At 37.8% G+C, this 25498-nt stretch overlaps 1 long non-coding RNA gene across 1 annotated transcript in view; it reads right to left on the minus strand.

Annotated features, from left to right (window-relative positions):
• Positions 1 to 25498, minus strand: part of LOC111179568 (uncharacterized) — a 205834-nt gene that overhangs the window by 110961 nt on the left and 69375 nt on the right. The window contains exon 3 of the long non-coding RNA XR_016391017.1: positions 24186 to 24261. This is a non-coding gene — a long non-coding RNA (uncharacterized LOC111179568). The remainder of the gene's footprint in view (positions 1 to 24185; positions 24262 to 25498) is intronic.

Genomic DNA, 25498 nt, shown 5'->3' on the forward strand with positions numbered 1-25498 from the left:
CAATGAATCTGTTAAAGTTGCAGGATACAAAATTAATACACAGAAATCTCTTGCATTCCTATACACTAACAACGAAAGATCAGGAAGAGAAATCAGGAAACAATACCATTTACCACTGCATAAAAGAATAAAATACTAGCAATAAACCTACCTAAGGAGGCAAAAGACCTGTACTCAGAACACTATAAGACACCAATGTAAGAAATCAAAGGTGACAAGAACAGATGGAGAGATACACCATGTTCTTGGATTGGAAGAATAAATAGTGTCAGAATGACTATACCCAAAGCAATTTACAGATTCAATCCATACCTATGAAATTAACAGTGGCATTTTTCACAGAATTAGAACAAAAAATTTTACAATTCATATGGAAACATAAAAGACAGTGAATACCCAATGCAGTCTTAAGAAAGAAAAACAAAGCTGGAGGAATGAGTCTCCCTGACTTCAGACTGTACTACAAAGCTTCAGTCATGAAAACAGTATGGTACTGACTCAAAAACAGAAATATAGATCAATGTAACAGGATAGAAAGCCAGAAGTAAACCCACAAACCTATGGTCAATTAATCAATGACAAAGGTGGCAAGACAATACAACAGAGAAAAGATAGTCTCTTCAATATATGTTGCTGGGAAAACTGGACAGCTACATGTAAAAAATATAATTAGAACATTCTTTAACACCATACACAAAAATAAAATCAAGATGGATTAAAGACCTAAATGTAATACTGGATACTATACAACTCTTTGAGGAAAACACAGGCAAAACTCTCTTTGACATAAATCGCAGAAAGATCTCTTTCGATCCATCTCCTAGAGTAATGGAACTAAAAACAAAAATAAACAAATGGGACCTAATTTAACTCAAATTTCTGCACAGGAAAGGAAACCGTAAGCAAAATGAAAAGAGAAGCCACAGAATGGGAGAAAATAGTTGCAAACGAAGCAACCAAGAAGAAATTAATCTCCAAAATTTACAAACAGCTCATGCACCTCAAAAGAACAAACAACCCAGTCAAAAAATGGGCAGGAGATCTAAACAGATATTACTCCAAAGAAGACATACAGATGGCCAAGAGGCATATGAAAGTATGCTCAACATCACTAATTATTAAAGAAATGCGAATCAAAACTACAATGAGGTATCACCTCACACCAGTCAGAATGGCCATCTTCAAAAAGTCTACAAACAATAATTGCTGGAGAGGGTGTAGAGAAAAGGGAACTCTCCTACACTGTTGGTTTACCAATGAAAATTGGTACAGCCATTATGGAGAAAAGTATGAACGTTCCTTAGAAAACTAAAAATAGAGCTACCATATGATCCAGCAATCCCTCTCTAGGGCATATATATGAAGAAAACATGTTTCAAAAGGATACATGCACCCCAATGTTCATTGTGCTGTTTACAATAGCCAAGACATGGAAGAAACCTAAATGTCCATCTACAGAGGAATGAATAAAGAAGATGTGGTACATATATACAATGGAATATTATTCAGCCATTACAAAGAATAAAATAATGCCATTTGCAGTAACATGGATGGACCTGGAGATTACTATACTAAGTGAAGGAAGTCAGATAGAGAAAGAGAAATATCATATGATACTGCTTATATGTGGAATCTATAAAAAAAATGATACAAATGAACTTATTTACAAAACAGAAACAGACTCACAGACTTAGAGAACGAACTTATGGTAACAGGGGGAGAGAGGGGAGGGGAGGATAAATTGGGAGATTGGGATTGACATATACACACTACTATATATAAAACAGATAACTAATATGGACCTACTGTATAGCACAGGAAACTCTGCTCAACATTCTGTAATAACCTAAATGGGAAAAGAATTTGAGAAAAATAGATACATGTATACGTATGACTGAATCCCTTTGCTGTACACCTGAAAGTAACACAACATTGTAAATCAACTATAGTCCAATATAAAATAAAAATTTTTTTAAATTCATTTCTGTTGCTTATCAGGATCCAGGAAATCTGCATCACTGTAATCCTAAAATTTGTAATCCTTGTGGTCAAAACTTTTTAAAACTTTCTAAATATTTGTCATTTGGACAATGTTAAACTTCTGCTTTCCTTTCCAGTCGATGTATGTCTAATCATACAGAAGCACCAAACCTGGGCATCTAAATATTCCTGTGATAATTAACATCGCCACACTGATCTGATGAGTTAACATATCAATGTCATATTGGAGCCTAAAAGGCACACATGGAATGTTCCATTAAAAAGCAGTAGCTTAGAAAACTATAAAAGCTTACTTTGTGTTATTTAATAATGGTAATATTCACCCTGGACGTCCCTCAACTACTTAGGAATCCTTTTTAAAACATTTTAGGTGAAAACAAAAATAAACAAATGGGACCTAATGAAACTTCAAAGCTTTTGCACAGCAAAGGAAACCAGAAACAAGACCAAAAGACAACCCTCAGAATGCGAGAAAATATCTGCAAACGAAGCAACTGACAAAGGATTAATCTCCAAAATTTACAAGCAGCTCATGCAGCTCAATAACAAAAAAACAAACAACCCAATCCAAAAATGGGCAGAAGACCTAAATAGACATTTCTCCAAAGAAGATATACAGACTGCCAACAAACACATGAAAGAATGCTCAACATCATTAATCATTAGAGAAATGCAAATCAAAACTACAATGAGATATCATCTCACACCAGTCAGAATGGCCATCATCAAAAAATCTACAAACAATAAATGCTGGAGAGGGTGTGGAGAAAAGGGAACACTCTTGCACTGCTGGTGGGAATGTGAATTGGTTCAGCCACTATGGAGAACAGTATGGAGGTTCCTTAAAAAACTACAAATAGATCTACCACATGACCCAGCAATCCCACTACTGGGCATATACCCTGAGAAAACCATAATTCAAAAAGAGTCATATACCAAAATGTTCACTGCAGCTCTATTTACAATAGCCCGGAGATGGAAACAACCTAAGTGCCCATCATCGGATGAATGGATAAAGAAGATGTGGCACATATATACAATGGAATATTACTCAGCCATAAAAAGAAACGAAATTGAGCTATTTGTAATGAGGTGGATAGACCTAGAGCCTGTCATACAGAGTGAAGTAAGTCAGAAAGAAAAAGACAAATACCATATGCTAACACATATATATGGAATTTAAGAAAAAAAATGTCATGAAGAACCTAGGGGTAAGACAGGAATAAAGACACAGGCCTACTGGAGAACGGACTTGAGGATATGGGAAGGGGGAAGGGTGAGCTGTGACAGGGCGAGAGAGAGGCATGGACATATATACACTAACAAACGTAAGGTAGATAGCTAGTGGGAAGCAGCCGCATGGCACAGGGATATCGGCTCAGTGCTTTGTGACCGCCTGGAGGGGTGGGATTGGGGGGTGGGAGGGAGGGAAACGCAAGAGGGAAGAGATATGGGAACATATGTATATGTATAATTGATTCACTTTGTTATAAAGCAGAAACTAACACACCATTGTAAAGCAATTATACCCCAATAAAGATGTTAAAAAAAAAAAACCAAAAAACATTTTAGGAATACTTTTTAAACCGCTGAAAAATTTTAGATAGCACCTAAGAGAGAAAGAAGACTCTCAAATTCCAGTAAAAGGCCTGAATATTTCAAACAGTTTGCTGGAACAAAGTGAAACAAAGAAATCTCCCCAGATGTCAACCTCTTCCCTGGAGATCAAGAGGCTTGGACATGGACAGGAGCAAGGAGGAGTGTTCCTCTAAGTTCTGAATCTGCAGGAGAGCTTTTTCTTGATTGATTAAAGAAGCAAAGATGGCTAAGAATTAAAGCAATCTGGCCAAATGAGAGAACAGGTTCATAATGACTTTTTCCTCCTCCCTAAGATATTTTATGACTATTTCGCACATGTGGGAATACACTGGCTTCTTCAGCACAATCTTCATTTCAGATTTTGAATCTGTGAAGAGGTCTTCCATATGAACAACATGCAATGAAGACTAAATATTTTAAACAGAAGTTAATGCTGCATTATGCTAAATCACAAATAATTTCAAATATTCAATAATATACATTTATATAAATGCATATTATCACACTGCTTTTTATCCAAGTTTGGTTCACATTGCGCTATATACCCCAGTGCTCATAATGATTTAAAAAAAACTATTTCCTTTGCCAAAAATTTGTAAGAAGCACTAGATAATTATTAGAGGCATCAGTTTCCACCTCTGACCTACTGAATTAGAATCCATGAGAGGGACCCAGGAATCTTTACTTTTAATAGGAACCCCAAGTGATATTTTCATTAGGTAACTTTAGGACACACTGAAGAAAGTCATAGTACTTCTGGTTTTATATATGTGATGACCATATAATTTACCATCTAAACAGGACAGTTTTGAAAGGAAAAGCAGGGCTGTTAATAATTCATGGGCCCAACTGGCAAAAACTGGGACAATTCTGGGCAAATCAGGACACATGGTCATCCTAGTTATAGATCACTATCTTCATCTCCACCGAGATCCTTTATTTCTGTAACAGTTTTATGGAGATATATTTCATATATCATGCAATTCACCTATTTAAAATGTCCAGTGCAATGTTTTCTTAGAATATATTCAGAAAGTTTTACGACCATCACAATTTTAGAACATTTTCATCATCCCTGAAAGGAACCCTGTAACCTTTAGCAGTTACCCTCACCTCCCCATGCCCCTTTCCAAACCCTAAGCAACTACTCTTCTCCTTTCTGTCTCTATAGATCTGCCTGTTCTTGAAATTTTCTAGAAATGGAATATGATAGGTGGTCTTTTATGACTTGCTTATTTCACTTGGTATAATGTCTTCAACGTTCCATGTTGTAGCATGTATCAGTACTTCCTTCCTTTTCAGTGCTGAATAATATTCCACTGTATGGATATACCACATATAGTCATCTATTCATCAGCTGATAGACATTTAGGCTGTTTCCACTTTTTGGCTATGAACATTTGTGTAGAAGTTTTTGTGTGAAGATATATTTTGATTCCTCTCGGGTATATGCCAACACTACCCCCCTTCTTTTGTCACCCCTACCTTGGAAGATTCTAATGAAGAGTTTTCACAAGTCTTGTACAAGAGCAAGAAATCAGTAGGAAGGACTGAAAGGCAGAAAACTGTGTTACTTAGATTAAATAAAATAGCTATTCTGTTTCAAAAATACATTTATTCCCTTTCTAGCAATGACCCAAATACCTGTTCAGAAGTTAAAGTGGTTGAGAAAGAGACACAGGCAGGGAAGGAACTAACCTTAAGGATCAGCAAACATCCCTGCTGGGCTACCAAAGATCCTTCTTTCAGAGTTTAAACTCATTCATTTAAAGGCAGATGGACTAATACATCAAAGCTAATATAATAGTTGCAAAAAGCTCCTGGGTCTTTGTTCTCTGACCAAATATTTGCATTCTGTGTCTTGAATCAAAACTTTTTATTTCTCGTGTTAATGGTTTACTCACTGATGACTTCTTTAATTTGGTCTTTTTCATGACACAGACAGGCTGAGCTTTCAGGAGATGTGTTTAACCTTATAAAGATCTACACATAGGTGTAATGGTCTTATGTGAGGAGAGACACAGTAAAGTTAGTTGTGTTAAAGTAAAATCAATACCTACAGAAGAGAAAATTAGAAAGAAACTGCTGGTTTTCCTTTCCTCTTTTTTTTTCTTTTTTCCTGTCACTAGTCCGTACAAGGCTGGAACTCTAAGAACCATTGTATTATAAAAGTCTCCAGGTTTCCATTCTAATGGGTTCCAGGTTTTCCTGCTATGGGGTGAAACTAGCAGACTTGAGTAAATCCTTATTTATTTGTCCCAAAGGCCAGGCAGTACTCTTTCTTCTCTGGTGCTGGTTTCTATTCACTCTCTGCCTCTTCTCAGGTTCTTTTGCTGCCCATCATTAATCTTTCAAGCTACAGCTGGTGGGTTCAGAACAAAACCATCAGAGGAACTGAAAAATGAAATATTTACCTGCAGCAATGGGGAAAAAGGCCTATCAACCTTGTTCCTTCAATGCGATCACATTTTTATTTTATTCACTTTCTAGATAGAAAACACAATACATGCATACACACACACACACACATATATATTCCCTCTTTGTGTTAATATATTATTTTTTTTTTACTATCTATCCTCATTTGTAATGAGGTGTAATATATAGAGCTCAGTTAGTTACCATGGAGACACTAGTCCTCTGTTTCTTATCACAGAGCCACACTATCGTCTGGTGTCAGCCAAGGAGGAATGACAAAGTCCTCCCCAAGATCCTAGCCCTGCAATTACTGAGCAATCAAGCACCTCTTTTAATAGCGCACATCCAGGTATACATGGCACCTCACTCAGCACTGTCTTCACTTCTTCCTTTCTAAACTTACACAGCAGGATGCAGTTACCAAGAAGAGATATCTTCCTCTGTTTATTCAGGATTTCAATGATATTCTTTGGTTTATCTAATAAAGCTTACTAGCTACCATCCTCTTTATTTTGAAATCTCCCATATTTTTTAACTTCAACAAGTATTATTTCCTTCTGAAGATATACAGTGATCTTCCTTTTAAGTGTTAATCTGTTTTTATGGTTTGTCATTAACTGATGAAATGAAGGAGTGGATAAATGAAAATGAAAGTCTCTAAATTTCTTCTTACTCCAGACTTTTCCCTATCTTCTCTAGACAAATCACTAAACCTATCAACAAAAAATTTAAAACGTGAATGACTGGTGTTCATTCTTTAGCTTCTGGTGGTGGTATAAATGAGAAGCTATGGATCAAACACATATAATAGGAGAAACAAAAAAAAACTAGTTTTTCTTTAAGGATTTTTAACTTATTTGGGGGTTGGCATGACTTCTCCAGAGATGACTGACTCTGGAGATGCTCTGACTCAGATGTTCTAAACTCACTTGAAAATCTGGGGTGAAACAGGGTATAGAGGTATGCCCTGAGGCATTCTAATTGAACTCAGTCTGTTATTGTATTATAGATAGGTTTCTTACAAGAACAGCTAAGTTTTGCCTTGTGTAGTATCTATGATGCTATAAAATATACAGTTGTCTTTGACTCAGTTCAAAAGGTCTGAAACTTTGCTAACATGGCCTTTTCCTTGGAAGGAGGAATGTTCAGGTGTTTTAAAAAGCATGATCGGAACTTCCCTGGTGGCGCAGTGGTTAAGAATCCGCCTGCCAGTGCAGGGGACACGGGTTGGAGCCCTGGTTCGGGAAGATCCTACATACTGTGGAGCAACTAAGCCTGTGCGCCACAACTACTGAGCCTGCGTGCCACAGCTACTGAAGCCCAAGTGCCTAGAGCCCGTGCTCCACAACAAGAGAAGCCACTGCAACGAAAAGGCCGCGTACCGCAATGAAGAGTAGCCCCTGCTCGCCACAACTAGAGAAAGCCCATACACAGCAATGAAGACCCAACGCATCCAAAAATAAAAATAAAATAAATTTTAAAAAAAGCATGATCATTGTTGGGTGGGGAGAAATGGAAACAATGAGAAACTAAAAATGTCTATGATATGATCGCTGCTCTAAAAAAAACTTAAACTGGGGAAACAAGCCTTTAAACTTATATGCAAGGCTCAATAGTATGAATTAAATAGCAAAAAGTATCTAACAGCATAGTTGGGGGAAGAACAAAGATGAATCAAGTCCAGAGTTAGTAAGATTTACTGGAAGGGGTGAGATTTAAGATTGGTCTTGCAGGATGAAAGAAGAGAAGAGAAAAAAGCATCTAGGCAAGGAAAATAGCAGATGCTAAAATGTGACAGTGGGAATGGTCATGGTCTTCTCAGAGGGCCATGATAACATTAGCATTACTGAAACAAACTTATTCTTGAGTTTCAAGAAAACTTCTAGAATCAGTTCAGATGATGATGTTAGTTTTCTCCTATTATATGACTACCTCCAACCCCACAAAGGTTCTTCTATTCTCCCTTTACTAGAAAAGCAAGAGAGAGAGAAAGAGGGAAAAGGGAGGGAGGGAGGAAGGGAGAAAAGGACAGGGAAGGATGGAAGAGGTGGGCAAAGAGGAGGGAGTCAGGGGAGAGTAGGAGAAGAGGGAGGGGGAAAAAAGAAAAGAAAAAGGGAGAGGGAGAGAGGGAGGGAAAGAAGAGAAAGATAGAACAACTGTACTCAAAATTACACAATAAAGAAACAAAAAGCAGAGGTTGCCAATTTCTTTTTCTTCAGGTAGAGAACAAAGTGGGTTTCTGCAGGCGGAGTATGAACACATTCTGTGTTATATGATCCCCATATGCCAGGAATGTCATTAACTAGACAGAAATGAATGACCAGAGACTTGCCAAATGCAGCTCAGGAGATCAAGGGCTACATACTCACACATTTTCACCGATGCTCTGGAATCCTTGGCATAGCTGTACCGTGTGTATAGGCTTTGTCAGGAGCTTGACAGGAGCCTGAATTAGTACTAGGTTTTTAGTAGACCACTGGCTCCTGGCATTTTTGTTACCAAAAGATGGTCTCATAAATATACAATTTCTTTCAGCTGGACACTGAAGAGAAAGATATTTGATCAGTGGCATGAACTGAGGGAAAAGCCAACATAAAAGTTTATTGGGGCTCCTTGAAAAGTTTGCAGAAAAGGTTTACTGGGAGGTGACTGGAAGGAATGAAGATGTTCATGATAACAGTAAGTGCTCCATAAACATGATCTATTCTATGTGCCTAGTATTATGCTAAACACGCTGTGTGCATGGTCTCATGTAATCCTTACAACCCTATGAGATCAAATCTCCACATGTTATAGATGAGGAAACTGGGGTTCAAGAGAGGTTACATAATCTACCCAAATTCACATGTGACATTGACCTAATGGAACATAATGGCCTGAATCTATTATAACAAAGGCAGAATTTGTTTCAAAAGATATAATTACTGTAGTATGTATTTCTTCAGCATTTTCCTCTCCACCATTTTCTTTGATAAGATTATAATGAAAAGGCATAAAAGAAATAATCTCTATTTCCTCTGTAAATTTTATCAAAATGTAATCATTGGGGAGAATATTTCTCAATAGTCAAAGAAGGAGGAATGGAGGCATGGTATTCGAAGGTAAAGATTTCTAAGGACACTAAGGAAAAGTGGTAAAACAGTCAAGATAATTCTGTTCTTTAAAATGGTTCATCTTGTCTTTTTAGCTATGAAAGGACATATGCAAAAATAAAAATTTATAAGTAAAGAGATTTTAGCGTTTCCTATCTTCTCTCATTCATTTGTCATGCTGTGGCTATAAGATTACAAGTTCCAAGGATCTTTACTTACTATATGACTTGGCCTTCTTGTCATTCCTTGAATAAGCCAAGTTTGTTCCTGTCACAGAGTCTTCACAATGCTTGTTCCCTCCACCTGGAATTTATGGCAGACTTCTCAACACCCATGGCTCTGGTTCAGCTATCAGATCCTCAGACTGACCTTTCCTGACTAACCTATTTAAAATGTTTCTCCTTGTTCCCTGCCCACAACTCACAATCTTCCTCACACTATATTTCAATAGCCTGCTTTTTTCTCTTCACAGCACTTAACACTTTCTCAACTTCTCTATTAATTCATTTTTGTTATGCATTTTTGTTTTATTTACATATTTATGCATAAAATTTTATGTTTTAGTCATTACTATTTATCTAGTACTTATAAAAAGTAGTTGGGACATAGTATGCACTTGGTAAACATTTGTTGAGTGAATGAATGACCACTATATCCGTCAACGGGAAGGGGACAATCCTAAAGGAGATACGTTTGGTGATGCTTCACAATGTAGCAAGTGCTTACATATACTTCAGTAATCAATATCCCACAGGAGGTTATTCTGCATAACAACTAGTTATATTAAAACACCTATAAACCAGGGAATTCTGTTTGCTATCAGGAGTCTTGTTTGCTTGAAGGCCCTCAGCTCAATTTAAATTCTTGGCATGGTTTTGTGCCCAGTTACTGCTCAAATTCCTTTCAAAGCACTGGTAAGAAGGACAGTCAGTAGAATGTAGAAGAGTAACAAAATGTGTTTTTTCAAAGACTTTTGGAGTTTTTATTGCCATTTCTAACAGACAGTAAAGTTCTTACTTTCATTAGCCAGAAATGTCCCTGAAAAAAGTGAAGTTTTTATTTCTGCTTTTCAGACTAGTACAAGTTTGCTGCCCTGAATAGCTACAAGATAACATCCTGTGCTAGAGACTGAATATTTGTGTTCCCCCAAAATTTGTATGCTGAAACCTATTCCCTCAATGTGGTAGTGTTAGAAGCTGGGGCCTTTGGGAGATGTTTAGGTCATAAAGGCAGAGCTCTCATGAATGGGATTAGTACCCTTATAAAGGAAACCCCAGAAAAATCCCTCACACCTCTTGCCCATGTGAAGACCAAGAAAAGACAGCCATCTATAGGCCGAGAAGCAGGTTCTCACCAGACACCAAATCTGCTGATAACTTGACCTTGGACTTCCCGGTCTCTAGAACTGTGAGAAATAAATTTCTGCTGTTTATAAGCCACCTAGTCTATGGTGTTTTGTTTCAGCAGCCCAAACAGACTAAGATGTCACAGCTAACAAATGAAAACCAGTCAGTCACAGCAGGTAATTTTTTTTGTTTATAACCAAGAGTTAATTTTGAATTTTCTGAGTACTCAAGGAGAGAATGGCATCCAGGGCTGAGAATTCAATCTCACACTCTTGGATGTTCATATGTTTCCTTTGCTGATTTACCTAGGAATTTGGAATGTGCCCATCATGGGTTTCATCCCATTCCAGTTTCACTGGCCTGATGTTATACTGAAGAATTAGCAGCCTGAATCTGTCTCTTGCCGCTCAATCTCCCACTACTGGGCTTGGCAAACCCATTATATTTGGATTTGGCAGAAGATACAGGTAGCAAATGGTTAACCTTAAGCTGAGAAGCAATTATGTTTCAAAAATAATTACTGGCATTTTTGCTGCCAAATGATTTTTTTCTATGTTTTCATTTGCAAAATAAGGCTTAGGTAACAAATATCAATAAGAAAATCCTATGTTGGAATTGACAGAGAACCCAGTTCCTTCCAGTATCTCCAATGGCAGTCTTGACGTTTTTGGTTAAATTGATGACTGAAGGATTTTCCTACTGTCTTTTCTTTTCAACCAGAGGCAGAGATTACAGTTCACAATGACTTCCATCCAGATTTCTGCTCTTAATTCATCAAGGAGTTCTGTTTCTTTTTTAGGATATCACACATTGTTTCAAACCTTTTTTCACTATGGGAAATGAAAACAGATGTCGAGTTCCTTGGACATATCGGGTGGAAAGGAACCCCGCTCTTGGTGTAGTCTCCAGTCACAAGAGCCCTTCCTGACTGCTCATTATTAATCATTGTATTTTGTGGATTATCATGCAAATGTATATCCCATTATGTATTCATTAATTGATAATTTTTAAAGATTTATAAGTTGTATGTTTATCTTGGAAACATTTGTAGCGATTTAACTTTAAAAACTTGCATTGTGGTTCATTTACCTGAAAAGGATGTCTTAAGTAAAACATAGTGTTCAATGTTTCATATGAAATTCTTTCAGGGAAACTTTCGGTCCTTTATCATCATTCCAGGGCAGGTGTAAAGTGAGAAAGCTGATAGAATCAGCACAGAGGACAACATTTAGTGAACTGCACAAAGGCAAATAATATGGTAAAGAGACCCTTAATAAACCCAATGTTATCAGGACTGCAATAGAATATAGAAAATGGCAGTGCAAGAATGCATCTCTGAACAGCTATGCAAAGCCTTTCAGATCACCCAAGTGTAACAGAAGTCTCATCTCCAGCTTCCGTCGTTACTAAAGTTGAAAAATCCTGGCTTGCCCACCCTCCCTTCCTTTTTCTATTTTAAGTAGCTGGTATTTTTTTAATAGAATATAAAAACAAATATTAACAGAAAGAAAGAATATCAACAAGATGTGGTAACATCCAAGAGGTACATATATTAGCAGAAAATGGTAAGTAAAATGAATAAAAGGCCAAATTATGGTCCTTATCCTTTAAGTATTTTTATCCTCATTCTATAAGAATGTATGCAAGAAATTATCATAATAAATTATGACTTATTTTTAAACTTTATTAAATGTTTTCATTAAACAATTATGTACAATATTACTGATGATTAAATAAGTACACTAACATTCATACAACCAAGTGAGGATTTTCCCTTACAGTGGGGAAAATTACATATCTATTCCATTGATAAATGTACTATACACTTTTTGTTTTCTAGCAAATTTCTTCTGGAATTGCCTTGAGTATCAGTTTCAGAAGCCATAGACAAAATCCACCTAACTACTATTAAAATTCATCTTTTTTGTTATATAACTAAAAATCTCCCACCTTTATCACTAGACTTATTTCCAAATGACTCTTGATTGTTTCAAAAACAAAGATACTCTCAATTCAAAAGCTTTAGAAGTTAGTATGCATGTGTCGTTAGGGACCTTATGATTCTTTTGCATCCATCTTTTCTCTTTCATTCCCTCAGTCAGTGTCCCAGTCCAAGCCCTCATTTCTCCTTCCAAGACCTCTCTCTTTTAACTAATGTATTTCTGATGATCAATTATGCACAGTACCACCAAGATCATCTTCTCAAAGCATAACTCCTATCTTTTTGCCCTCTTGCTCAAAAACTTTCAGTGGCTTCCAGGGAAGATTCTCCACTCTCTCATCTTCTAACACTTACATAGTACTTGCTATGTGCCCAGCATTATTCTAGGTGGTTACACATATTATTCTACAAATCAACCCTATAAGGTAGGTAAAAATATTATCCCCATTTTACAGATGAGGAACCAAGACACAGAGTTCAAGTCACCTGTCAAAGAACGCAGGCAATATGTATCACTACTGAGATTTTTACTCAGGGATTCTGGCTCCAGAGATCTACCTCCCTGTTTTTTTTCCTAGCTTAACTACTATTCATCATTCTCTGACCAAACTAAATGCTTTTCTGCTTTTGGGTCTTGGTTACAATTTTCACTGTGCCTGCTGTCCACATCCATCAAGTTCCATCTGAGATGCTATCTCTTTCGTGAAACTCACTCAGATACTTCTACAAATAGAATTTGTACATACATTTTAATTTGTACATACATTGCTAATTTATAACTCTTGGAGGAGTGGAACCATTTCTTATTTTTCATTGTCCCCTTTCAGCACTCAGTTACTAACAGATGGAAGATTGGCAGGCAACTGCTATAATTAAAAATAAATGGAGGGAGCGAGGGGGAAGATGGCGGAAGAGTAAGACAGGGAGATCACCTCCCTCCCCACAGATACACCAGAAATACATCCACACGTGGAACAACTCCTACAGAACACCTACTGAACACGGGCAGAAGACCTCAGATCTCCCAAAAGGCAAGAAACTCCCCACGTACCTCGGTAGGGCAAAAGAAAAAATAAACAGAGACAAAAGAATAGGGATGGGGCCTGCACCTCTGGGAGGGAGCTGTGAAGGAGGAAGGGATTCCACACACTAAGAAGCCCCTTCGCAGGCAGAGACTGCGGGTGGCAGAGGGGGAAAGCTTCAGAGTCACGGAGGAGAGCACAGCAACAGGGGTGCGGAGGGCAAAGCGGAGAGATTCCCGTACAGAGATTCGGTGCCGACCAGCACTCACCAGCCTGAGAGGCTTGTCTGCTCACCGCCGGGGCGGGCGGGGGCTGGGAGCTGAGGCGAGGGCTTGGAGCTGAGGCGCGGGCTTCGGTCGGATCCCAGGGAGAGCACTGGGGTTGGCGGCGTGAACACAGCCTGCAGGGGGTCAGTGCACCACGGCTAGCCGGGAGGGAGTCCGGGGCAAAGTCTGGACCTGCCGAAGAGGCAAGAGACTTTTTCTTCCCTCTTTTGTTTCCTGGTGCGCGAGGAGAGGGGATTAAGAGCGCTGCTTAAAGGAGCTCCAGAGACGGGCGCAAGCCGCGGCTAACAGCATGGACCCGAGAGACGGGCATGAAACGCTAAGGCTGCTGCTGCCGCCACCAAGAAGCCTGTGTGTGAGCACAGGTCACTATCCACACCTCCCTTCCAGGGAGACTGTGCAGCCTGCCACTGCCAGGGTCCGGGGATCCAGCTGCTCCTTTAACCCCGTCCTGTCTGAGTGAAGAACAGACGCCCTCCGACAACCTACACGCAGAGGCGGGGTCAAATCCAAAGCTGAGCCCCGGGAGCTGTGCGAACAAAGAGAAAGGGAAATCTCTCCCAGCAGCCTCAGAAGCAGCGGATTAAAGCTCCACAATCAACTTGATGTACCCTTCATCTGTGGAATACCTGAATAGACAACGAATCATCCCAAATTGAGGAGGTGGACTTTGAGAGCAAGATTTATGATTTTTTCCCCTTTTCCTCTTTTTGTGAGTGTGTATGTGTATGCTTCTGTGGGAGATTTTGTCTGTATAGCTTTGCTTTCACCATTTGTCCTCGGGTTCTAGCTATCCTTTTTTTTTTTCTTTAAAAATTTTTTTTTCTTAATAATTATTTTTTATTTTAATAACTTTATTTTATCTTTATTTAACTTCTTCCTTCCTACCTCTCTCTCTCTCTCTTTCCTTCTATCTTTCTTTCTTTCTACTTTTTCTCCCTTTTATTCTGAGCCGTGTGGATGAAAGGCTCTTGGTGCTGCAGCCAGGAGTCAGTGCTGTGCCTCTGAGGTGGGAGAGCCAACTTCAGGACACTGGTCCACAAGAGACCTCCCAGCTCCACATAATATCAAATGGCGAAAATCTCCCAGAGATCTCCATCTCAACACCAGCACCCAGCTTCACTCAACGACCAGCAAGCGACAGTTCTGCACACCCTATGCCAAACAACTAGCAAGACAGGAACACAACCCCACCCATCATCAGAGAGGCTGCCTAAAATCATAAGTCCACAGACACCCCAAAACACACCACCAGACGTGGACCTGCCCACCAGAAAGACAAGATCCAGCCTCATCCACCAGAACACAGGTACTAGTCCCCTGCACCAGGAAGACTACACAACCCACTGAACCAACTTTAGCCAGTGGGGACAGACACCAAAAACAATGGGAACAACGAACCTGCAGCCTGAAAAAAGGAGACCCCAAACACAGTAAGATAAGCAAAATGAGAAGACAGAAAAACAGACAGCAGATGAAGGAGTGGATAAAAACCCACCAGACCTAACAAATGAAGAGGAAATAGGCAGTCTACCTGAAAAAGAATTCAGAATAATGATAGTAAAGATGATCCAAAATCTTGGAAACAGAATAGAGAAAGTGCAAGAAACATTTAACAAGGACCTAGAGGAACTAAAGATGAAACAAGCAACAATGAACAACACAATAAATGAAACGAAAAATACTCTAGATGGGATCAATAGCAGAATAACTGAGGCAGAAGAATGGATAAGTGACCTGGAAGATAAAATAGTGGAAATAACTACTGCAGAACAGAATAAAGAAAAAAGAATGAAAAGAACTGAGGACAGTCTCAGACACCTCTGGGACAACATTAAACGTACCAACATTTGAATTATAGGGGTTCCAGAAGAAGAAGAGAAAAAGAAAGGGACTGAGAAAATATTTGAAGAGATTATAGTTGAAAACTTCCCTAATATGGGTAAGGAAATAGTTTAATCAAGTCCAGGAAGTACAGAGAGTCCCATACAGGATAAATCCAAGGAGAAACACACCAAGACACATATTAATAAAACTGTCAAAAATTAAATACAAAGAAAACATATTAAAAGCAGCAAGAGAAAAACAACAAATAACACACAAGGGAATCCCCATAAGGTTAACAGCTGATCTTTCAGCAGAAACTCTGCAAGCCACAAGGGACTGGCAGGACATATTTAAAGTGATGAAGGAGAGAAACCTACAACCAAGATAACTCTACCCAGCAAGGATCTCATTCAGATTTGATGGAGAAATTAAAAACTTTACAGACAAGCAAAAGCTAAGAGAGTTCAGCACCACCAAGCCAGCTTTACAACAAATCCTAAAGGAACTTCTCTAGGCAAGAAACACAAGAGAAGGAAAAGACCTACAATAGCAAACCCAAAACAATTAAGAAAATGGGAATAGGAACATATATATCAATAACTACTTAAATGTAAATGGATTAAATGCTCCCACCAAAAGACACAGACTGGTTGAATGGATACAAAAACAAGACCCATATATATGCTGTCTACAAGAGACCCACTTCAGACCTAGAGACACATACAGACTGAAAGTAAGGGGATGAAAAAAGATATTCCATGCAAATGGAAACCAAAAGAAAGCTGGAGTAGCAATTCTCATATCAGACAAAATAGACTTTAAAATAAAGACTATTAGAAGAGATAAAGAAGGATGCTACATAATTATAAAGGGATCGATCCAAGAAGAAGATATAACAATTGTAAATATTTACACACCCAATATAGGAGCACCTCCATACTTGAGGCAAATACTAACAGCCATAAAAGGGGAATTCGACAGTAAAACATTCATAGTAGGGGACTTTAACACTCCACTTTCACCAATGGACAGATCATCCAAAATGAAAATAAATAAGGAAACAGAAGCTTTAAATGATATATTAAACAAGATGGACTTAATTGATATTTATAGGACATTCCATCCAAAAACAACAGAATACACATTTTTCTCAAGTTCTCATGGAACATTCTCCAGGATAGATCACAAATCAAGCCTTGGTAAATTTAAGAAAATTGACATTGTATCAAGTATCTTTTCCAACCACAACGCTATGAGACTAGATATCAATTACAGGAAAAGATCTGCAAAAAATACAAACACATGGAGGCTAAACAATACACTACTTAATAACGAAGTGATCACTGAAGAAATCAAAGAGGATATCAAAAAATACCTAGAAACAAATGACAATGGAGACACGATGACCCAAAACCTATGGGATGCAGCAAAAGCAGTTCTAAGAGGGAAGTTTATAACAATACAATCCTACCTTAAGAAACAAGAAACATCTCGAATACACAACCTAACCTTGCACCTAAAGCAATTACACAAAGAACAAAAAAACCCCAAAGTTAGCAGTAGGAAAGAAATCATAAAGATCAGATCAGAAATAAATGAAAAAGAAATGAAGGAAATGATAGCAAAGATAAATAAAACTAAAAGCTGGTTCTTTGAGAAGATAAATAAAATTGATAAACCATTAGCCAGACTCGTCAAGAAAAAAAGGGAGAAGACTCAAATCAATAGAATTAGAAATGAAAAAGGAGAAGTAACAACTGATACTGCAGAAATACAAAAGATCGTGAGAGATTACTACAAGCAACTCTGTGCCAATAAAATGGACAACGTGGAAGAAATGGACAAATTCTAGAAATGCACAACCTGCCAAGAATGAATCAGGAAGAAATAGAAAATATGAACAGACCAATCACAAGCACTGAAATAGAAAATGTGATTAAAAATCTTCCAACAAACAAAAGCCGAAGACCAGATGGATTCACAGGCGAATTCTATCAAACATTTAGAGAAGAGCTAATAACTCTCCTTCTTAAACTCTTCCAAAATATAGCAGAGAAAGGAACACTCCCATACTCATTCTACGAGGCCACCATCACCCTGATACCAAAACCAGACAAGGATATCACAAAGAAAGAAAACTACAGGCCAATATCACTGATGAACATAGATGCAAAAATCCTCAACAAAATACTAGCAAACAGAATCCAACAGCACATTAAAAGGATCATACACCATGATCAAGTGGGGTTTATTCCAGGAATGCAAGGATTCTTCAATATACACAAATCAATCAACGTGATACACCATATTAACAAATTGAAGGAGAAAAACCATATGATCATCCCAATAGATGCAGAGAAAGCTTTCGACAAAATTCAACACCCATTTATGATAAAAACCCTGCAGAAAGTAGGCATAGAGGGAACTTTCCTCAACATAATAAAGGCCATATATGACAAACGCACAGCCAACATCATCCTCAATGGTGAAAAACTGAAAGCATTTCCACTAAGATCAGGAACAAGACAAGGTTGCCCACTCTCACCACTCTTATTCAACATAGTTTTGGAAGTTTTAGCCACAGCAATCAGAGAAGAAAAGGAAATAAAAGGAATCCAAATCGGAAAAGAAGAAGTAAAGCTGTCACTCTTTGCAGATGACATGATACTATACATAGAGAATCCTAAAGATGCTACCAGAAAACTACTAGAGCTAATCAATGAATTTGGTAAAGTAGCAGGATACAAAATTAATGCACAGAAATCTCTGGCATTCCTATACACTAATGATGAAAAATCTGAAAGTGAAATCAAGAAAACACTCCCATTTACCACTGCAACAAAAAGAATAAAATATCTATGAATAAACCTACCTAAGGAGACAAAAGACCTGTATGCAGAAAATTATAAGACACTGATGAAAGAAATTAAAGATGATACAAACAGATGGAGAGATGTGCCATGTTCTTGGATTGGAAGAATCAACATTGTGAAAATGACTTTACTACCCAAAGCAATCTACAGATTGAATGCAATCCCTATCAAACTACCACTGGCATTTTTCACAGAACTAGAACAAAAAATTTCACAATTTGTATGGAAACACAAAAGACCCCAAATAGCCAAAGCAATCTTGAGAAAGAAAAACGGAGCTGGAGGAATCAGGCTCCCTGGCTTCAGACTATACTACAAAGCTACAGTAATCAAGACAGTATGGTACTGGCACAAAAACAGAAAGATTGATCAATGGAATAGGAGGATAGAAAGCCCAGAGATAAAGCCACCCACATATGGTCACTTTATCTTTGATAAAGGAGGCAGGAATGTATAGTGGAGAAAGGACAGCCTCTTCAATAAGTGGTGCTGGGAAAACTGGACAGCTACATGTAAATGTATGAGATTAGAACACTCCCTAACACCATACACAAAAATAAGCTCAAAATGGATTAAAGACCTAAATGTAAGGCCAGAAACTATCAAACTCTTAGAGGAAAACATAGGCAGAACACTCTATGACATAAATCACAGCAAGATCCTTTTTGACCCACCTCCTAGAGAAATGGAAAATAAAAACAAAAAAAAACAAATGTGACCTAATGAAACTTCAAAGCTTTTGCACAGCAAAGGAAACCATAAACAAGACCAAAAGACAACCCTCAGAATGCGAGAAAATATTTGCAAATGAAGCAACTGACAAAGGATTAATCTCCAAAATTTACAAGCAGCTCATGCAGCTCAATAACAAAAAAACAAACAACCCAATCCAAAAATGGGCAGAAGACCTAAATAGACATTTCTCCAAAGAAGATATACAGACTGCCAACAAACACATGAAAGAATGCTCAACATCATTAATCATTAGAGAAATGCAAATCAAAACTACAATGAGATATCATCTCACACCAGTCAGAATGGCCATCATCAAAAAATCTACAAACAATAAATGCTGGAGAGGGTGTGGAGAAAAGGGAACACTCTTGCACTGCTGGTGGGAATGTGAATTGGTTCAGCCACTATGGAGAACAGTATGGAGGTTCCTTAAAAAACTACAAATAGAACTACCACATGACCCAGCAATCCCACTACTGGGCATATACCCTGAGAAAACCAAAATTCAGAAAGAGTCATGTACCAAAATGTTCATTGCAGCTCTATTTACAATAGCCAGGAGATGGAAACAACCTAAGTGCCCATCATCGGATGAATGGATAAAGAAGATGTGGCACATATATACAATGGAATATCACTCAGCCATAAAAAGAAACGAAATTGAGTTATTTGTAGTGAGGTGGATGGACCTAGAGTCTGTCATACAGAGTGAAGTAAGTCAGAAAGAGAAAGACAAATACCGTATGCTAACACATGTATATGGAATATAAGAAAAAAAATGTCATGAAGAACCTAGGAGTAAGACGGGAATAAAGACACAGACCTACTAGAGAATGGACTTGAGGATATGGGGAGGGGGAAGGGTAAGCTGTGACAAAGTGAGAGAGTGGCATGGACATATATACACTACCAAACGTAAAATACATAGCTAGTGGGAAGCAGCCACATAGCACAGGGAGATCAGCTCTGTGCTTTGTGACCACGTGGATGGGTGGGATAGGGAGGGTGGGAGGGAGGGAGACGCAAGAGGAAGGAGATATGGGAACATATGTATATGTATAACTGATTCACTTTGTTATAAAGCAGAAACTAACATACCATTGTAAAGCAATTATACTCCAATAAAGATGTAAAATATATATATATATTAACAACAGAAACTTCCCAGTATCAAGTAAAAAATAAATAAACTACTGATGGGTGAAATCATGATGATAAATAAATTAATAAATAAATAAACACACACACACCATAGGCACTCAGTTCATGTTAACTGATATGAAAAGATGAGTGCATTCAAAAGACTGTACTGCAGGGTCTGAAAGCAATTCCAGAACTCTTTTGGACATTGATGTAACAAAAATACAGCATTTCAAAAGAATAACTGTAAAAAAACAACTTATGTTTATGGACTCACTCAACTATTATTATTTATTGGGCACCAACTACATGCCAAGCACAAGAGATAAGAAAAAAAGAACTTCTCCTGTGTTACACACACACACTCACATCCACAATCCATCTAGCTTCCTCAAATTCTTGAGGAATGATGTCTTAATGACAAAATATAATTGAGAATATTCCTGTGCCATGAAGTCTCTAAAAAACTTACCAACAGGGCACAGGTCTCTCTTCAGTGGAGATAATCAGGAGGAACCCAAGGAAAAAGTTCTAAAAACAATGAGATATAATTCATACACTCCCAGGGACTTGCATGAAGAAAAGGTCTATGATTCATATATTTTAACATGTAATAACTATATTGTATAGAATTTCTGGGAATTTGAGATTCCTGGGTAGGAGATGCTACAGTAGTTCAAAGTATGATGAGGATGATAGCTTTGCCATCAAAATACAGCTTTTATATATACATACCCATATATATATATATATATATATATATATATATATATATATATATGGGTATGTTTGAAGATGTGTATTTCCTAGATCTTTACATGATAATATCCTCAAAAGAGAAGTCTAGGATTTTGAGAATTGCAGATTTTTCTCCTTTATTTCCACAGATGTCTGCTTCTATTTTGTGCCACTCTTCCTCTTATTCCCATGGAATAAACTCAAGCAAAATGTTCCTTTTCCTTAAGTTTTTGTTTATTTAATTAAGATGATTTTCTACATGATTGATTATAAAGGCCATAATCATACTATCAAATTCCTGTCAACATAACAATTTAATGTAAAATGTTAACACTTGGCAGTGTTTAAATCTAAAGCATAATAAAAAAAAACTGTGTATAAATAAGGTGAATTTATTCAGGCTATTTATTTCTGCTGGAGTGCAAAAGAAAGTTATGGCTACCTTATTATTTACTATCACACACTACTGTAAAGAGAAAACGTTTATAAGTTGTTAGAAATAGCAGATGGCTGTGCCAAACTGAGATCCTTTCTGACATGTTTATAAAGGGCATCAGCTATTATGAAACCAGGAAGGACAGTATGACAACAGAATATAGCCCAAGCAAGGTACACACTAGCAGGTAATATTTATAGTTAAAATGTTTGGGAAAAACAGAATCAGATGATTGTGGGGCTAGAATGGGATTCATTAGAATCTTCCCAAGGGGTTAGAGACACGATGGCAGAGCACAAGGACTTGAGCTCACCCCCTCTCACGAAAACAACAAAATCACAACTAACTGCTGAAGAACCATTGACAAAAAAGACTGAAACCTACCAAAAAAACCATATTCTACATCTAAAGACAAAGAAGAAGCCACAACAAGATGGTAGGAGGGGTGCTTTCACAATATAATCAAAACCCATACCTGCCAGCTGGGTGACTCACAAACTGGAAAATAATTATATCACAGAGGATCTCCCACAAGACTGAGAGTTCTGAGACCCATGTGAGGCTACCCAGCCTGGGGGTCTGGCATTGAGAAGAGGAGTGCCCAGAGCATTTGGCTTTGAGGCCAGTAGGGCTCGAGTGCAAGAGCTCCACAGGACTGGGGAAAACAGAGACTCCAGGGTGTGCACAAGGTTCCACGTGCACTGAGAGGGTGTGGAGAAAAGGGAACCCTCCTACACTGTCCGTGGGAATGTAAACTGGTACAGCCACTATACAGAACAGTATGGAGGTTCCTTAAGAAACTAAAAATAGAGCTACCATATGATCCAGGAATCCCACTCCTGGGCATATGTCTGGAAAAAAAACATGGTTCAAAAGGATATATGCACCCCAAAGTTCACTGCAGTGCTGTTTACAATAGCCAAGACATGAAAGCAACCTAAATGTTCACCTACAGAGTAATGGATAAAGAAGATGTGGTAAATATATACAAGGGAATATTACTCAGCCATAAAAAATGAATGAAATAATGCCATTTGCAGCAACATGGATGGACCTAGAGATTATCATACTAAGTGAAGTCAGACAGAGAAAGACAAATAACATAAGATATCACTTATATGTGGAATCTTAAAAAATGATACAAAGGAATTTACAGAACAGAACAGACTCACAGACTTCAAAAACAAATTTATGGTTACCAAAGGGGAAAGGTTGGGGGGGGAGGGATAAATTAGGAGCTTGGGATTAACATATACACATGACTGTATATAAAATAGATCATCTACAAGGACCTACTGTATAGCACAGGGAACTCTACTCAATATTCTGTAATAACTTATATGGGAAAAGAATCTGAAAAAGAATGTATATATGTATATGTATAACTGAATCACTTTGCTGTACACCAGTAACTAACACAACATTGTAAATCAACTATACTCCAATATGAAATAAAAATTAAATTAAAAATTTTTAAAATAACCTTTTCATTATGCATAGGAAAAAAAGAATCTTCTCTTTTCTTTGGGAACACATGTACACAGCTATTCTAGGTAAATTAAGAATATTCTTTGTGTCTAGCCTCTCTTAGGGTTGGAGATTCTATCATTCTCTTTGTTCATCCATATTGTATTTATGCAACATTTAAGTCTATTTCTCTTCTTCTGTCCTGAAGATGCACAAGGAAGGGCAACCATCCCTTCTGTAGCAAGAGCCTTCCTGTACCTGAAGATAATGTTTAATCACTCATCAGCTTTATTGTCTCAAGAACCAAAAAAATTTAACTTTTTTAAAGTTGTTAGAGGATATGGTTCAATGTCGACCCACATATAACATCCAAAAACCTTAAGGAAGTGAGGGAAGAGGAAGGAATAATCAAAAAGAAAGGAACAGCAGGCCAGATGAAATAGGAAATAAAGGCTAAAAGGAGAGAAGAAAGAAAACATCCTTGACAGACTTCAAAAATAATATCTGAGTGCTTATCATATGCAAGGCACTATGTAGAGGGGTTTATACAGTTGTCATATACCTAACACTTAACTGAATGTGTACCTCGTGTCAGGCATCATTCTACGTGCTTTTCATATATGAGCTCACATAATCTTCACAATATCCCAAGGGTAAGATATTCCCATATTTCGGATAAGGAAATGAAGCACAGGCTCGTAATTCCTTCATATTCTTGGTGCGTTCTATGAAGGACATCATTATTTCTATTTTATAGATGTGAAAACTGAGTATCACATTAAATAACATGCCCATGATCAAAACAGCTGGTAAGTGATAGAGCTGGGTTTTTTACCAAGAATTCTCTGATTCCAAAGTACCTACACGTCTAACTTAAGAGAAGAAAGAAAATAGTAATAACAATAAGCACAAAAGCGTATATCACATGCCTGGCACTATTCAAAGAGTTGGGGAAATGGGACTCAAGCCGAGAATTCCAGTTCCAGAGCTATGCTCTTCCTACAACACTATACTGCCTCTTGTAATTAAAATATATAATGGGAGCAAGTGTTTGGGATCATGAAAAATAAGAATGGTCTAGTAGGTAAATATACACTGTTACTACTACATAACTAATATTTCTTGAACACTTACTAAATACTTCTGGTAGACACTGTAACATGCCACCCAGACCCCCCTCAGGAATGAAGGACTTATTTCACCAGTTGATGGGAGTCCTAAATGAAGACAGCCCTCAATTGTCAGCTCTCACTGAGAAAACTTACCTATGGGGTTGGCTGAGGTCTTTGTTGGGATGCAGTACAGCTCATCACCCACAGGTGTTGATCCAAAATGCACTTCCTAATAAATAATAAACAACCTGAATGTTAAGTTTGACCTGAGAGTTTGCTTCCCTAGGAACCCAACCTGAAACAACATTTTACAGAATCTCTTTTAAGTCTCACCATCCTATGAATTAGGTGCTATTATCTTCGTATACTCATTTTACAAATGAAGACACTAAGGCCTAAATTTCCCAAGGTCATAGAGCTGGTCAAGGATGGAAAAGAATTGGAATAGAGAATGTATAATTCTGGAGGCTGTACCCTCAACTTTTACATGACTGTATATATAGAGACAGGCTCTATATACAGGCTACCTATATAAAATCTCTTTATATATATATATATATACACACACACACACACACACACACAGACTGTATATATTGGGACTAGTCATTAGTTCAACATGGATTTAATACCGAGGGGAAAGAGGCACTCTGAGGACTCTCAAATCTTGAGGGAAAAGAAATCTAACATTTATGTGTAAAGCATAGGTAAGAATAATGTTCGTAGTTGGAATGACCTGAAATGTAAACCAGGTGCCCTGAAAAGGAAGACTGGTCAAGAAAATAGTCAAAAAGTTTTTACCTCTGTGCCTTCTACAATTTATTTCTTAAGGAGAGAGAGCTAAGGACCAAAAACATTTCCCATATGAAAGAGGAGAGGAAAATGTTCAATTAAAGATATACCTTAGGGCTTCCCTGGTGGCACGGTGGTTGAGAGTCCACCTACCAGTGCAGGGGACACGGGTTCGTGCCCCGGTCTGGGAGGATCCCACATGCCACGGAGCAGCTGGGCCTGTGAGACATGGCCGCTGGGCCTGCGCGTCCGGAGCTTGTGCTCCGCGGCGGGAGAGGCCACAACAGTGAGAGGCCTGCGTACCACAAAAAAAAAAAAAAAAAAAAAAAAAAGATACACCTTATATATTAAATTATCTTAAATTCAAAGAGAAAAGGCTTCACTCTCCAATATGCAATGTTTATCATCTGATACATCTATCTAGCATCTTTCCTCATGAGAGAAGTTGAAAACATAAAATGCCAGCATATGACCCGGACTTTAATGAAAAGTTACAGGGTATAATATCTGTTCACAGTATTCTAAAAGGTATGGGGCAGTGTTAAAAGATGGGGTGGGGAGAGAGGAGTTAAGGTGGCATAGAGCCATAGCTTTTGCTTGAGTTATGCTATTCAATCACAGATTTTCCCCAATGTTTTAAATTCCAAGTACTATTAGCCATCTTAATTTTTTCA

This window comes from Delphinapterus leucas, chromosome 20 (genome assembly GCF_059928025.1).
Source record: "Delphinapterus leucas isolate spDelLeu-1000000601 "Yukka" chromosome 20, BTC_Dleu_Yukka2, whole genome shotgun sequence".
Taxonomy (NCBI): Eukaryota; Metazoa; Chordata; class Mammalia; order Artiodactyla; family Monodontidae; genus Delphinapterus; species Delphinapterus leucas.